At 34.7% G+C, this 15346-nt stretch overlaps 1 protein-coding gene across 3 annotated transcripts in view; it reads left to right on the top strand.

Moving 5' to 3' along the window:
• CCR6 (C-C motif chemokine receptor 6) overlaps nucleotides 1-15346 on the top strand; it is a 40435-nt gene that overhangs the window by 9679 nt on the left and 15410 nt on the right. For 2 of the 3 annotated variants that reach the window (XM_074309336.1, XM_074309338.1), the window contains exon 1: nucleotides 9825-9955. The gene's annotated coding sequence lies outside the window, so the exon portion shown is untranslated. Of the gene's footprint in view, nucleotides 1-9824; nucleotides 9956-15346 lie in introns of those variants that run through there. The other variant, XM_074309337.1, reaches the window with a different exon arrangement.

Genomic DNA, 15346 nt, shown 5'->3' with positions numbered 1-15346 from the left:
CCCTGGAAAAGCAGAGATGTTCCTATGAGTGCACCCAGGAAAGGGGGAAAAGGAGACAGAGACATAGAAAGAGATTAGAAGAAACAGAGAAGGAAAATGAGAGAGAGAGAGACAGAGAGAGAGAGAGAGAGAGAGAGAGAGAGAGAGAGAGAGAGAGAGAGAGAGAGAGAGACAGAGAGAGAGAGAGAGAGAGAGAGAGACAGAGAGAGACAGAGAGGAGAGGAGAGGAGAGGAGAGGAGAGGAGAGGAGAGGAGAGGAAAGGGAGAAAAAGACAGAGAGAGAGAGAGAGAGAGAGAGAGAGAGACAGAGACAGAGACAGAGACAGAGACAGAGACAGAGAATGAGAGAGAGAGAGAGAGAGATTGAGAGAGAGAGAGAGAGAGCGCACAAAGTTAGAAGATTGTGGGATTTCATGCTGAGATGGAAAAGATAGCCTGTTATCCACAGAGAACAAACAACAGCTATTTTGAATATTACATTCATGAATAGGTCTAATAAGAATAAACAGAGGATTAGCAGAATTCTTTAGGGGCATTGCTAGATATTCCTCAATTACTCTGCCCTCTCTGAAGGGGCCTGATCTCCCTAGCATGCATTTTCTTTGTAGAATGATGCCATTTCCCCAAGTTGTATTGAAAACTACTTGAAGGCACAACCAATTTTTTTTTTTTTTTGCATGAACAAACAATTAAGGACTTACTATGCACCAAGCTCTGTGCTAAACACTAGTAATACAAATACACAAGGAAAAATAGTGCCTGCCCACCACAAAATTTACATTCTAATTTGTTACATCATTTCCGTCATGTCCAACTCTTCATAACCCCACATTTGACATTTTCTTGGCAAAGATCCTGGAGTAGTTTGCCATTTTTTTCTCCCACTCATTTTATAGATTAGAAAATAGAGGTAAATAGAATTAAAGTGATTTGTCAAGTTTCACACAGCTAGTAGGGATCTGAGACCAGATTGCACAACCAATGTCTTACACATTTTTGTGATCTTTCTGCCGTATCTCCTGGTTTAGTTCCTTCTTTGCACTGAGTTAGTTTAATTTGACTTTTATTTAAAACAATAGTGGCAGACAGGGAAGTCTGGCATCTAGCAAAGAAAAGTGGAATAACTTTCTGGCAATAACATTTTCAAGCCAAAAAGAGCCTTAGAGGCAGTCTCTGGTGTTAGCTAATCTTTCAAAGGTTTATTTTCACATGTGAAGCAGTATTGCAAATTGGAGAACATATTAGTTCTGGAGTCAAGAGACCTGAGTTCTCCATCCTCAGGCACTTACTAGTAACCTTGGTTACCCTAGTAACCAAAATAACCTTGGAAAAGTCCTTAATAAGTGAAAGAAAAAGCATCCAAAAACAACTGATGGGGCAGTGGATAGGGTGCTGAGTCTGGAATCAGGAAGACAGCTCACATCTGACCTCAGGTATTAATTAGCTGTGTTATCCTGGACAATGTACTTAATCTGTTTGCCTCAGTTTCTTCAACTGTAAAAATAACAAAAAGGGTAATAAAAACATTTGTTACGTAGGGTGGTTGTGAGGATCAAATGAAATTTGTAAAAGAAGCCCAGTACAGCTCCTTGCACATAGTAGGCACTAACGAGATAAATGATTGTTCTCTTCTCTGTTTTCCTTGTATTTATTAAGTGTATACAAACAATGGGGATATAAATAGAAAACTTGAGATACTTTCTGCTTTTAAGAACTCATACCACTTGTAGGAGGCAATGAATTTAAAAAAAAAAAAAGGCTAACCTGTTCAGATGGGAAGTCTGGAATTCCTAAGTAAAGATGCTTACCATGGAAGATGGTAAGATTTTGGGGTCCTTAGGTGAAGGACTGCAGGACATGGAACCAAAGCAGATGGTTAAGGCCTAGAGGATGACCTTAGGTAGCAGTGGTGGCACAGGGAAATTATTACTTGTTTGCATATTGTCTCAGCATCTGTTTCAAACTTGTGATTTCTTTCTGATTAAATGGTCTGCAGTGTACTCCCACCCCCATATTGCTTTTGATTTTTTAAAATAAATCAATTAATCAATCAGTAAGAATTTATTTATAGTATGTTCTAGGCAGGCATTATATTTGGTACTAGGGATAAAAGTTAAAGCTAAAACAATTTCTGTTTCTAAGCAACTGCATTTTATGGGGAGAGGGGGAGAAAAATGCATATAAAGAAGTGTATACAAAATAAATACAAGGTCATTTTGGAAGGCATGGGGAGAGAACACCAGCAAATGGGAAAAGATCAAAAAAGGCTTCGTGTAAGAGATGTTGCTTCAGCAGATTTTTTTTGAAAGAAATAAATGATTCTGAGAGACAGTGGCAAAGTAAGAGGGCATTCCAGTCTGGGGAAGAGAAAGCACAAAGGCAGAAGAAGATGGAGAGCTGTGTGTGAGGATGTCTTTTTCAAAATGATCCTTGACCATACTTCCTTCTCCAGTTCTCAGTCTTTCTTAAATAAGTATATCTTCCTAATAGCCAATCCTATTCTACTACTCTTATTAACTATTATATCCCTTCAATATATATCACATTTTTCAAGTATTCCATTCCACCATGTTTTAATAAAACCTATAAGATTGAATTTACTTCTCTGCATTAAGATTTCTTGTTTGCCTTGGCTACTGGCAATTCTTGTTGTATTTAATGATAATGATAATAATAGTTAACATTTATATAATGCCTTCTTAATGCAAGGCACTGTGCTAAGTGCTTTACAATTATTACCTCATTGGATCCTCACAACAATTCTGAGAAGTAAGTATTATTATTATTATTAGTCTTAAAATTATTTTTGTGCTCTATTTTATTTTTATGTAATAATAGTTTTTTTATTATAGCTTTTTATTGACAGAACATATGCATAGGTAATTTTCAACATTGTCCCTTGCAATTACTTCTGTTCCAACTTTTCTCTTCCATCCCTCTACTCCCTCCCCTAGGTGGCAGGCAGTCTCATACATGTTAAACATTTTGAAGTATATCCTAGATACAATATACAAATACAATGTACAATGTGTACATATTTATACAGTTCTCTTGTTGCATAAGAAAAATTGGGTTTAGAAAGGTAGAAATAAACTGGAAAGAAAAACAAAATGCAAGCCATCCACATTCATTTCCCAGTGTTCCTTCTCTGGGTGTAGCTGGTTCTGTTCATTACTGATCAATTGGAATTGATTTGGATCCTCTCATTGTTGAAGAGGGCCACATCCATCAGAATTGATCATCAAATAGTATTGTTGTTGAAGTATATAATGATCTCCTGGTTCTGCTTATTTCACTCAGCATCAGTTCATGTAAGTCTCTCCAGGCTTTTCTGAAATCATCCTGCTGGTCATTTCTTACAGAACAATAATGTCCCATACTATTTATATACCACAATTTATTCAGACATTCTCCAACTGATGGGCATCCACTCAGTTTCCAGTTTCTAGCCACTACAAAGAGGGCTGCCACAAACATTCTTGCACATACAGGTCCCTTTCCCTTTAAGACTCTTTGGGTTATAAGCCCAGTAGTAACACTGTTGGATCAAATGATATGCACAGTTTGATAACTTTTTGAGCATAGTTCCAAATCATTCTCCAGAATGTTGGATTCTTTCACAACTCTACCAACAATGTATTAGTGTCCCAGTTTTCCCACATCCCCTCCAACATTCATCATTATTTGTTCCTGTCATCTTAGCCAATCTGACAGGTGTGTGGTGGTATCTCAGAATTGTCTTAATTTGCATTTCTCTGATTAATAATGACTTGGAGCATCTTTTCATATGGCTAGAAATAGTTTCTATTTCTTAATCCGAAAATTGTCTGTTCATATCCTTTGACCATTTATAAATTGGAGAATGGCTTGATTTCTTATAAATTAGAGTCAATTCTCTATATATTTGGAAATGAGGCCTTTATCAGAACCTTTAACTGCGAAAATGTTTTCCCAATTTATTGCTTCCCTTCTAATCTTGTTGCATTTGTACAAAAGGTTTTAAAAATTATTTTTTACAGTTGAAAAAACAGTGAAGAAATCTGCCCCAAATTGAGTGTGGATCACAATGTAGTCTTTTCACTTTTGTTGTTTTTGTTGTTGCCTTGCATTTTGTTTTCTTTCTCATTTTTTTCCTTTTTGATCTGATTTTTCTTGTGCACCATGATAATTATGGAAACGTGAATAAAAGAATTGTACATTTAAAAAATGTATTGGATTACTTGCTGTCTAGGGGAGGGGTGGGGGGAAGGGAGGGAGAAAAAAATTTGGAACACAAATTTTATAAATATCTCATCTTATCCTAAAAATCCTAGGAGGTAGGTGCTATTATCATCCCCACTATAATAGTTGAGGAAACTGTTAAGTAATTTGTTACAGACACATAGCTAACGGCTGAGGTTGGCTTTGAGTCATGTACCTTCAGGGGAGTTATGGAGACAGATTGATTAGGTTCCAGAGCCACTTTAAAATTTTATTGTGGGCATTTATTACTAAGAAATTGGCATGTTTACAAATCAGGGTTTGATTTATGTTTTGTTGATACTCTAGACAAGAAAGTGATGAAAGAAATACTAATGAGGAAATTTAAAAAAATTATTTATTGAACTAAATACAAAATAAGAAAAACAGAATAGAAAAAAGAAAGATAGAAAAGAAAAACCAAAACCCAAAACATTGTCATGTGCTATGCAGAACACCAGGAAGGATTCAAAACACACAACAATAAATTTCCATTTTAAGAAAGTATATATAATAGTAGAAGACATTATATTCAAGAGTATTCATTTTTTTCTTTGCTTCCTTGTAGGTTATTCTTTTGTTCTCTGCTGCACACACATATATATATATATATATATATATATATATATATATATGACACACATACACATATATGTATTCCCACACATCTATATACACACATACATAGACCTACATGTATTAATTTTCAAAGTCTGTTGTACATACATTTTTTGAGAAATGGTTAAACAATGGTTAAATATTGAACAATCCCTGATAGCCACAAAGTTCATCCTTCTTAATTTTAAAGTTAGCTCCTCAAATTTCAAATCCTTTTCTTAAACACCATTACTTTAACTAGATATTAACATCCTAAATCTCCCTTTCTTTTCTGAAGCTCCCATATTCAATCAGCATTAGTGATTAAAAAACAAAACACCAAAACCAAAAGCACAACTATAGCTGTCTTCAGTTTTTTTCCTAGACTTTCATATTTCCCAGTATTACTTTCTAGGTTCCTTTTGGTGATGTAATTAGTCCCCATATGAATCACCAGAAATGAATAGTGGTCTCTACCTTTGACAGATCTCAGGAAGCTCCCAGTCACATTCCACATCCATCCTCCAGGAAAAACATAGACCTCTTTACTACTAATGCAACATTGACATATAGCTGAATCATTTCCATTTAAGTATACTGGCAGATAATTGCCCATTCCTCTCTTCTTTCTTTTATGAGTACTGGGTCACTTCCAATCACAAGAATTGACTGTTTTTATGAAGAGGCAGAATTCTAATCCAAACCTCTTTTCCAAATCTAATGTTTTTTGTTTTTTTTTTCCTCTGTACAAACTTCACATTCTTTCATTACAGGGAATCAACCTACATTTTGGATCTGTAACTGTTCCTCAGGACATTTCACCTGGTTCAAGCTTTCTTACTTCCTGTCTGCGTGACTAAACTCAGATCACTTAATCTCCCTAAACATGAGTTTCATCAACTGTAAAATGCAAGGATTGGACTAAGTCATCTCCAAAATTCCTTCCAGCTATAGCATTGAGTAACTTTGTGATCACTGGGAGAATGGTTTTAAAATGAAATACTTACAACTGAATTTAAGTTATTATCAAGTTTGTCACCTTAATTTTCAGAAAATATACTAGTTAGGATTAGTCCACAGTCAAGTGAACATAACAAACATGGGATACATATGTGTGTATGTGTAAATGTGTTTGTGTGTGTGTGTTTGTGTGTTGGGGGGGTGGAAGGAACTCCAGGAGGAAGGACCCATACTCAAAAGGAAGTGGGAGGATCCTCATAATAAACCTCACATTTTGCCTGCAGTTGGCTATCATTCTAGATCTCAAAACTGTCTAGTGCACTTCCATGAGCATGCGTCATGTCAAAGTATTTATTTTTTGTTGGTATGAGAACTCCCTCCATCTGTGAAGATTACATTCTGTCTCTGCCTTAGTTATAGATTTTGTTGTCATGTCTGACTCTTTGTGACCTAATTTGGGTTTTTCTTGGAGAACATATCAAAATTGTTTGCCATTTTCTTCTCCAGATAATTTTACAAGTGAGGAAATGGAAGCAAACAGGGTTAAATGACTTGTCCAGCTACTAAATGTCAGAAGACTTGAACTACTCTATCATCTATGCCATTCTGTTTGTCATAGCAGTATGAACAGTGCATAGCAATTACATGTATATAATTATAGTATAATTCTATAATTAAAGTAAATGCCTGTTGAATTGAATTTTATGTGGTATATTTGGCACCAGTGCCATGAATTGTTGTCCTGTGCCTTAAACTATCTCTCTATGGATATTATTGAAGCAAAATCTTGTGTTCCTTAATGTTTTTTAATTAACTTATTGATTGTAACTTATTTGCCTCTGCCTTTCCTATTTCCTATTCCTATTGTAGAGGAATGATGGCATATTGGGTTTGAGTCAGAAACACTGGCCATCTTGTGTCATATAGGGTGAGGTTCAGGGATCTGAGAGGAAGTGGTGAGAGAGGGGAGACTAGGGAAGAGAAACCCACAATCCGCACATGAACTCTGATGTGTCTCATAGGCAAATATGTTGTATAGTCTCTGGGGAGCATAACTCATAAGGAACACACTTGAGCAGATGTCAGAGATTAGGCTGGAGGATACATATAATCTTGTATTCTCCATGTAACACACTGTTTCCTCTCCTTTGGGTCTCCACTATGAAGTCAAGATTAATGAATAGAAATCCTCTGTAAATCATACAGAAGAAGGGAAATAGCTTCAAATTCTCGCCTTCATTGAGACCAATGGAGGCTATATAGTTTGGAGGAGACTCTTTTCTCCAATACATCTGGGAATCATAATTCTCTAAGTAAAAATACATGTAATAGTAATTGTTAAATCTGAAATTTTGACCATGAAAGTCACCCAAATCTCATTTTTTAAATCTGACTTTCAGATTGTGCTGTGATCGTGCTCTTTTTTGGTATCTTCTGGGACATTGGCCCACAGCTTTTATTTATGTTGTGGCTAATACTTCTATAATTCTGACACTCAAACCTCAAACTAAATTCTCTTGTTTCCTTCCCAATTCATCATCACTTGTTATTCAATGAAATATTGACTAACATCTATTCATTTATTCATTCATTCATTGACTCCTATGATGTTGTCATACAGCTGATTAGTCCAAGTGACAAGAACATGGATCACCAAGTTTTGTTAAATGATCTTTACATGAGCCAGCCAGCTAGTTTTACATATTGAAAAAACTCTGCTGAGAAGTTGCAGACCACATCTCTAGCCCTGACCAATCAACTTGCAAAAGCATGACATTATTTTAGCAGGGCTTGAAAAAGAATGTGGTTGGCTGAGTGTGAACTCAGCATCCCAACTGGAAAAATAATTTCAATTGCATGTTCCATTTATGGTCCTCAGCAAATGGCCTATTGGATGTGAAATCAAGAAGACATGAGTTCACTTCTGGAATACTCTAGTTTTACATATTGAAAAAACTCTGCTGAGAAGTTGCAGACCACATCTCTAGCCCTGACCAATCAACTTGCAAAAGCATGACATTATTTTAGCAGGGCTTGAAAAAGAATGTGGTTGGCTGAATGTGAACTCAGCATCCCAACTGGAAAAATAATTTCAATTGCATGTTCCATTTATGGCCTTCAGCAAATGGCCTATTGCATGTGGAATCAAGAAGACATGAGTTTACTTCTGGGATACTCAATTCTGCCTGGCTCAGTTTCTACTTATCTAAAAAAGGGAATAATAAAATCACCTAAGATACAGGATTATTCTGAGACTAAAATAAAAATAATATGTACAGAATACTTTGTAAATCTTAAAGTGCTATAATGCTAGCTATTATTATTCTATTTTTCTAATTATAAAAGGACTATGGATCCTGACTATAGTTACAAAAATTGGAAGAAAAAGAAAGATAAACAACTACTGAAACTAACTGATCCACTTCTATTTGTGTGTGTGTGTGTGTGTGTGTGTGTGTGTGTATTGGGAATGAAAGAGGGAGTAGACAATAATGAAAACTCACATTAATTCAGCATTCTTCAATTTTCAAAGCATTTTTGTTATAGCCATCCTACAAGGCAAAGGTTCTTAACCCGAGGCTCTGTGAGTCTCAAGCTTTATTTATTTATTTTTGTTTTGTTTTTCAAAAAACAAAAAACAAACAAAAAATCAAACCAACAACACATGTTGATAATGACTGCATTTCAATATAATTGATTTTCTTTATAAGCTTGTATATTTTATAAATTTAAAAACATTCATCTGAGAAGGAATCCAGATATTGCCAAAGGCATCTCTCTCTCTCTCTCTCTCTCTCTCTCTCTCTCTCTCTCTCTCTCTCTCTCTCTCTCTCTCTCTCTCACACACACACACACACATACACACATATTAAGAAGCCCTGTAAATAACACAACTATGATTTTACAGATTTAAAAAACTGAAACTCAAAGATCTTGATTTATCAAAGTTCCTATAGTTAAGAAATTACAGAATCAGAATTTGAATCCAAGATTTTTAAAATTTTATTTAATTTTTAGTTTATGGAATTAAACATTTCCATAGCATAATATAATATAGAAAAGATATGTTTCATGTGAAATTTGCAAATATATTATGTACAACTTGATATTCCTTTTAAATGTATAATAAAGTTATTATGAACATTTCTTTTTTCCCTTTTTTCTTTCTTCCTTTCTTCCCTCCCCCAACTTAAAATGGCTCTCATTAAACACAAATAAGTATATATGTGTAAAACCATTCCATACATATTTCTATTTAGCAATTTCTTTTTTGGATGAGGATAGTGTCTTCCCTCATATTTGCTTTGCAGTTAATTTAAATATTTATAATAGTCAAAATAACTTATCTACTCAAAGTTGTTCTTAAAACAATATGTCTGTCATTGCCATTGTCACTGTAAGACTTGAATCCAAGTCTTTTGACTTCAGTCCTAGCTCCTTCTATTACAATACAGGTAACTTATGAATATGTACTTTTAATGTTTTAAGATTGCAGAATTTAGTATTGTAATTAAGATCACTTAATCTTCATAACAACCCTGTGAAGCAAGTAGTAAAAGCATTATCACCTCCATTTTGTAGATAAAGAAATCAAAGCTCAGAAAAATACAATTCCTTGTCTAGAGTCAGCCAGCTGAGAAAAAGTAGAGCTGAGTTTTCTGATTGCAAATCTGGTGGTCTTTCCATTAGAGAAGAAAGCCAAAACAATGAGAAGTCTTTAAATGGGTATATTTTCCCTAATTTTAATGGATTCCAGCAAATATTAGCATATTGGGAGAGGAAGATGTTCTTAGCCTGATGAATTGTCTCATTCATATCACCTTCCCTTTCACCTCATTCCATGTAAACTTGGTTTTATTCTTTTATTCTAAATGTTCATGGAGCCCAAGTACTACACAGTTTCTGTCTAATTTTGTGAGCTACAAGACATGCATGGTTAAGCATTCACTGTGGGTCTAGAAAGGCGTCACTTCCAAGTAGGAAGTGGTAATTCAGCAATTTACTTTTAGACAATCTTGGCGTTTTGGTTGTGTTTTTCTATGACTCTCTTTTAATTCATATCTTGTTAACAGGATGAAATTGATGATGAGTGTGCCTGGACTATCCCAGAGAGGAATATAACCAGAGGATAGTTTTAGAATTCTAGAGATTTTCACAGGTGAGTGATTGGGAGATCAATGAAAAAGCAGAATGCAAGAGTACCAAACTTTGAAAAAATTAAATTTTTTTTTTTTTTTTTGCAAAAGAAGGGGGTGTAAGAAATGGGATTCTTTTAAGCAAAATACTGGATTATTGAGATATTGGTGGGATGTAATGTGTCTGTCTTTGCCTTCTATAAAAGTATAGTTAATAAATAATTTGCAAGAAAGTACTGGACTTTATATAAGAGGCTCAGTTTTGTTAAAATATTTAGATGTTGATTTTATTTTAATTGATTTTAAGTAGAGCTTGCATGAGATTATGTGTTTTATAAAAATATTGTATGAACTCTTCCTTGAAAAAAATGTGTATTTTGATCAACTTTTCTACCTCCAAACAACAATGATTCCTAGAAGTCAGTTCTTCAAATTCATTAAGCCATAATTTTAGGTGCAAAAACCCCCCAATGAATCTATAAATTAGAATATGGAGGTTATAGTTTTATCTCTTACAAGCTGGAGATCAAACTAAAATGTTCAAGGGATCATGGACTAGAAGAAATAGCACATCATTGCTAAGCGATGAAAGCTTTTTTTTAAAGAGATAATGTCCTATGATTAAATAAGGAAATTAAACCAAATTAAGATTGCTTGCCTATCCTACAGGAATTTTTTTTAACACTAAGTGGAAAACAACTCTTGTCCAAGTCAGTACCATTTAGAAACACAGAAGAAGAGAGCCCAAACAAAGCTATTTCTAAAATATTTGAAAGATATAATGTCTGCAAATAAAAAAAATGAAAAAGAAGTATCAATCTGTTCATCAAGAGGAACAAAAAGAAAAAAGTCACTGGGGAAAAACCTTTTGGTTGATTTCTCAACTACTACTTTTGAAAAGAAAAAGGAAGGTGGCTAGCACTTTAACTCTAGGCTGTCTGACTTTTTTTTTTTTTTTTTATACCTTCTAGTCAGTAAAATGAAGCAATTAGACTAAAACAGTCTCTCTAAGACTCTGTGTAGCTATAATGGTTTTTGCTTATACCTCTAAACATATCAAAGTGTCTAAAGGAAATAAACATCCACTTGCATGCTGAATTTATAAATGTAAAAACTTATTTTTTTTTCTCCTGTGAACATATGTTGGCATGTAAGCTGCAATTTTCTTCATGATTAGCTATATGCTTATGCTAATTGTGAATACTACAAGGCCTGATGACCAGAGACTGGGTAGATTATGAAATTTGTAGTAGGAAAATCAGGGAATTTGGAATGTAAGTCTATCATCAACAGTAGGACTTTGAGTTAGACACACACAAGCTTAGCTTCTGCAACTGTCAAAAAAGGGTTTATATAAATTCTAATGTTCTTTTCGACTATGAAATTGTATGACCCATAAAGGGATGACAGCATCATATCATAAACATTTCCTCTTTTTAGTTTTATTCTCTTTCCGGTTAAGGGAAACTGGAGTCAAATAGGGGCTTGAGGAAGATTCTTACTCAGTTATAGTCTTAATTTTCCTTCTCACTGGGAAAGGGGTTTGGGATTCAGGTAAATGAGAGAGATAGAACAATCTAGTCTATCCCATCTGGCTTGAAGCAAATTCCTAGAAAAGAATTTAGCAAAATATCTGAGTGGAATAATTGTGATTAATAGTAAAGGTTTCCATTAGGTTAGTTTCACAACAGTCCCATCTTCAAAAACAACTTGTTCCAGGATTAAATTCAAATGAAACTAACACATATTTCTTGATATTAAGTCATAGTGTTGATCTTACCATCAGTTAGCAATTCAAAATCTAAAAGATATTCATTCTCCTTAGAAATTTCACAGCATTTGAATTTTATCGATGGAAGGAAAGCAAATTAGGATAAAAAAATTACAATAAGGGATGTGCCATGATTACATATAGTTCCAGTTTCTTTCTCCTTTCATCTTAGAAAACTGATATAGTTTTGAAAAATTACCTTACAATTGCAGTATTCTTTTAGATTTTATATATTCTAGTCATTGATAAATAATTATTCAGATAAATGATCTTAATATTTAGCTCACCCCAAATATTATCAGACAGTACCAGCCCTGGGCAAAAGTATGTTAATACAAAGAAGTGAAATATATTAAATGTGATTTAGTTTTAAAAGTACTATTCTTACTGATGCTTGTATTTGGCTTGAGTAACAATTCATGTTTTTGGTCTTAAAAATTCTTCAGTTAATCAATGAATAAACATATAAGTCCCAACTGTGTGCAGTACACTATGTTAAATGCTGAGGATAAAAACAGAGGCAAAAGACAGTCCCGCCCCCTCAAGGAGCTTACAATATAATTGGAGAGACAATATATAAACAAATATATAGAAAGCAAACTAAATATAGGATGAAACATTTACTGAATAGATTACAAACCCAGGATAATGGCAACATCATAATTCATGCATTTCCCTGAAAAAAATATACATATATATATAATTTGTGGAGAAGAGTGAGTACAAATATATAGCATGTAAATTTAGGAGTAATGTACTTGAATAGGGAAACCCATGTGTTCCTGAGAAAACTCGCAACTGTGGATTACATGTTTTGATGTCTCTAGCCTGCTTAGCAACAACCTGCCCCACAAGTCTACTGATAGGTCAGAATGGCCTGGTAGGTCAAGATCCCCTTCCCTGATGGTGCTTAACTGGGATGCAATGCTCATGTTAGTGGTTAGCAACAATCTCCTACTTCTCAAAGTTCCTAAGACAAATTATCTTCTTAATTTTTTGTTTGATTAAAAGATTAACAATGGACATCAAATATAACCAACCAAACCTTGTTTAGTAACTATTTATGCTTAGATTACTTGATCTTACAAATAAACAATCTTAACAATTTTCCAGGCAACCTTAGAGTTCTTATCCTCAGGAAGCTTGGCTGTGATTTTTCATTTATTTCTGTTAGCCATTTTATACTTTATTCTTTTGGTTCTGGGTGCTTCCCTTTCCCCCATCCACATCTTGAACTGTATGTCCTTTAAACTCTTGTGTTTTTAGTTTTTTCATTCACATAAAATAGGGGAACTGCAAAAGTTGGCTTCCCTTTGACTGAATATATGAATCTATAAAATCTATAGAGTATCACATGTGTGCAGCAGTATGTCCCTAAAATGCCAGGAAATATGCATTTCTTTTTCCCTCCCTCCCTTCCTCCTTCCTTCCCTCCCTCTCTCCCTCCCTCCCTCCCTCTCTCCCTTCCTTCCCTCCTTTCTTTCTTCCTTCCCTCCCTCATTTTTCCTTCCTTCCTTCCTTCTCTCTCTCTCTCTCTCTCTCTCTCTCTCTCTCTCTCTCAGCAATTGGAGTTAAATGACTTGCACAGGGTAACACAGATAATGGAAGTTAAGTGTTTAAGGCCACATTTGAATTCAGATCCTTCTAACTCCTGGGCTGGTGCTTTATCAACTGTGTCTCCTGAATATTAATTTCTGATTGGCCTGGCACCATATCTGTCCATGCATAGAGCTTGAAGTATAGTATATTTTTTGTATAGTAATTACTATATAGAGGAGCAGATGGAAAATTTAGGAGCAGCAAGTAGAAGGCTTAATAACAGGAAAAACATTCTAAACAGCTAAGATTATCTTAAAGTACAATGACATAGATATTTTGAAGAAGTTAGTGGATTCCCCTTCATTGGAAGCCTTAAAACAAAATCTGAATGACTTTTTGTCTAGAATGTTGATAATGAAACTGGGTTGAAGGAGCCAATGTGGAGTGGACTTTGTCAACACTGAAATTCTGTGATTCTGTAAAAATTCTAAAGATAAAACACATTTTTTCCTTGCTTCTTGCCTTCTAAATAATTCCTTTCAGATGTTTCCTGTGGATTCTCTCAGCCCTGTAAACAAGCTACTACTTCTACTACTACTACTAGTACTTAGTACTACTACTACTTACTATTTACTACTACTGTAATGCTGGAGAAACTGAAGCAAAATAGAGATTAGAGAGTTTTTAATATTTTATTTGGATTTCTGAGAGGAAGAGATTTTCTGGGACCAAAGGATCTATTTTGGTACCAAGGCTGATGTCTCAAAGCATTCAGCAGCAGCAGTAGCAGCAGCCTTATCATCAGCACTGAATGTGAGATTCTAATGAAATATGTATGGCTCCGAGTGATCAGGGGAGCAAGGCAGAGGATGGAGTCAGAACATTGGTAAATGTTGGAAATTTTTAGGACTAGACCATCAATCTGGTTTCGACAGGGTGGGGGTAGGACTATAAATTCTTGATAATTAGGAGGATTTAGGAGCCAGGATGCCTGAACTCCCCTTTATTTTGAGATTACACACTTACAGTTTATAACCTTAGTAGCCAACCCTAAGTTATATCAGTCTTAATGGTCAGGAGGTAGGGTTGCAACCAGGGGGATTGAGGCAGAACAATTTAAGGAACTGAGGCAGAACAATTTAGGGAAATTGAGGCAGAACAATTAGGGCAACAGGCAGAACAATTTTGGAAACTAGGCAGGACAATAAAAGGGAACTGTGGCACAACACTACTACTACTCCTATTACTACTACTGTCCCCAGTTGATAGATGAGAAAACTATGTGAAAAAAAGGTTATGCTATTGTAAACATAATTTCCAAGGTGTGAATGAGAGAAAGGATAAGTTATTCTTACTTGCATACTTGAATAGCTTATTTTGATGGCTTGGTACTATAAAACAAAGTAATGCATATAGTGGATAAAGGAGGAAAGGAGGATGCAGCTTAGTCACATCTTAACTTCTGTGATCAAAATAGAGCCCTTTGGAAATCCTTAATTAGTGTAGGTGGGGGAAAGCTTATCTGTGTCACAGACATAGGAAGCCAAATACAGCAAGTCAGACAGTGGTTTGACTAACACCCTTGTGGCTATGTCTGTATAGCTAGTTAGCAAGCCAACTATTGCTTAAAACCAAGTCAATATAAGGAGTAGGGACAGAGAATGAACAAATCTATTCAAATTGTTATCAGCTCCATATTTTTTACTAATAACTTCTTATTTTCAAAAGATATTTTTTAATATTCACCCTTGCAAAACTTTTGTTCCAAATTTTTCTCCCTCCCTTTTCCTTACCCCTCTCCTGTCCATATTCTTTTCTCTGCATATTTTTAATAACACAATTAAAAGATGCATTTATGTAACACTTTAAAGTTTCTAAAATGCTACACTTATGTTATTTCATTTGATATTTACAAAAACCTTATAAAATAAGTGGAGAAAACAGCCTAAGAAAGGTTAAATGATTTGCTCATGATCTTTCTAAAGAAGGATTTCTGACTTGGTGTATTAGTGAAGTCCTTCACAAAAACTCTGTGAAATTGATACTATTACTACTACTACTACTACTACTACTACTACTACTACTACTCCCATTTTATAAATGA

Source organism: Sminthopsis crassicaudata, chromosome 4 (genome assembly GCF_048593235.1).
Source record: "Sminthopsis crassicaudata isolate SCR6 chromosome 4, ASM4859323v1, whole genome shotgun sequence".
NCBI classification, from domain to species: domain Eukaryota; kingdom Metazoa; phylum Chordata; class Mammalia; order Dasyuromorphia; family Dasyuridae; genus Sminthopsis; species Sminthopsis crassicaudata.
Note: the sequence above shows the minus strand (reverse complement) of the source record. Positions and strands in the feature narration are given on the sequence as shown.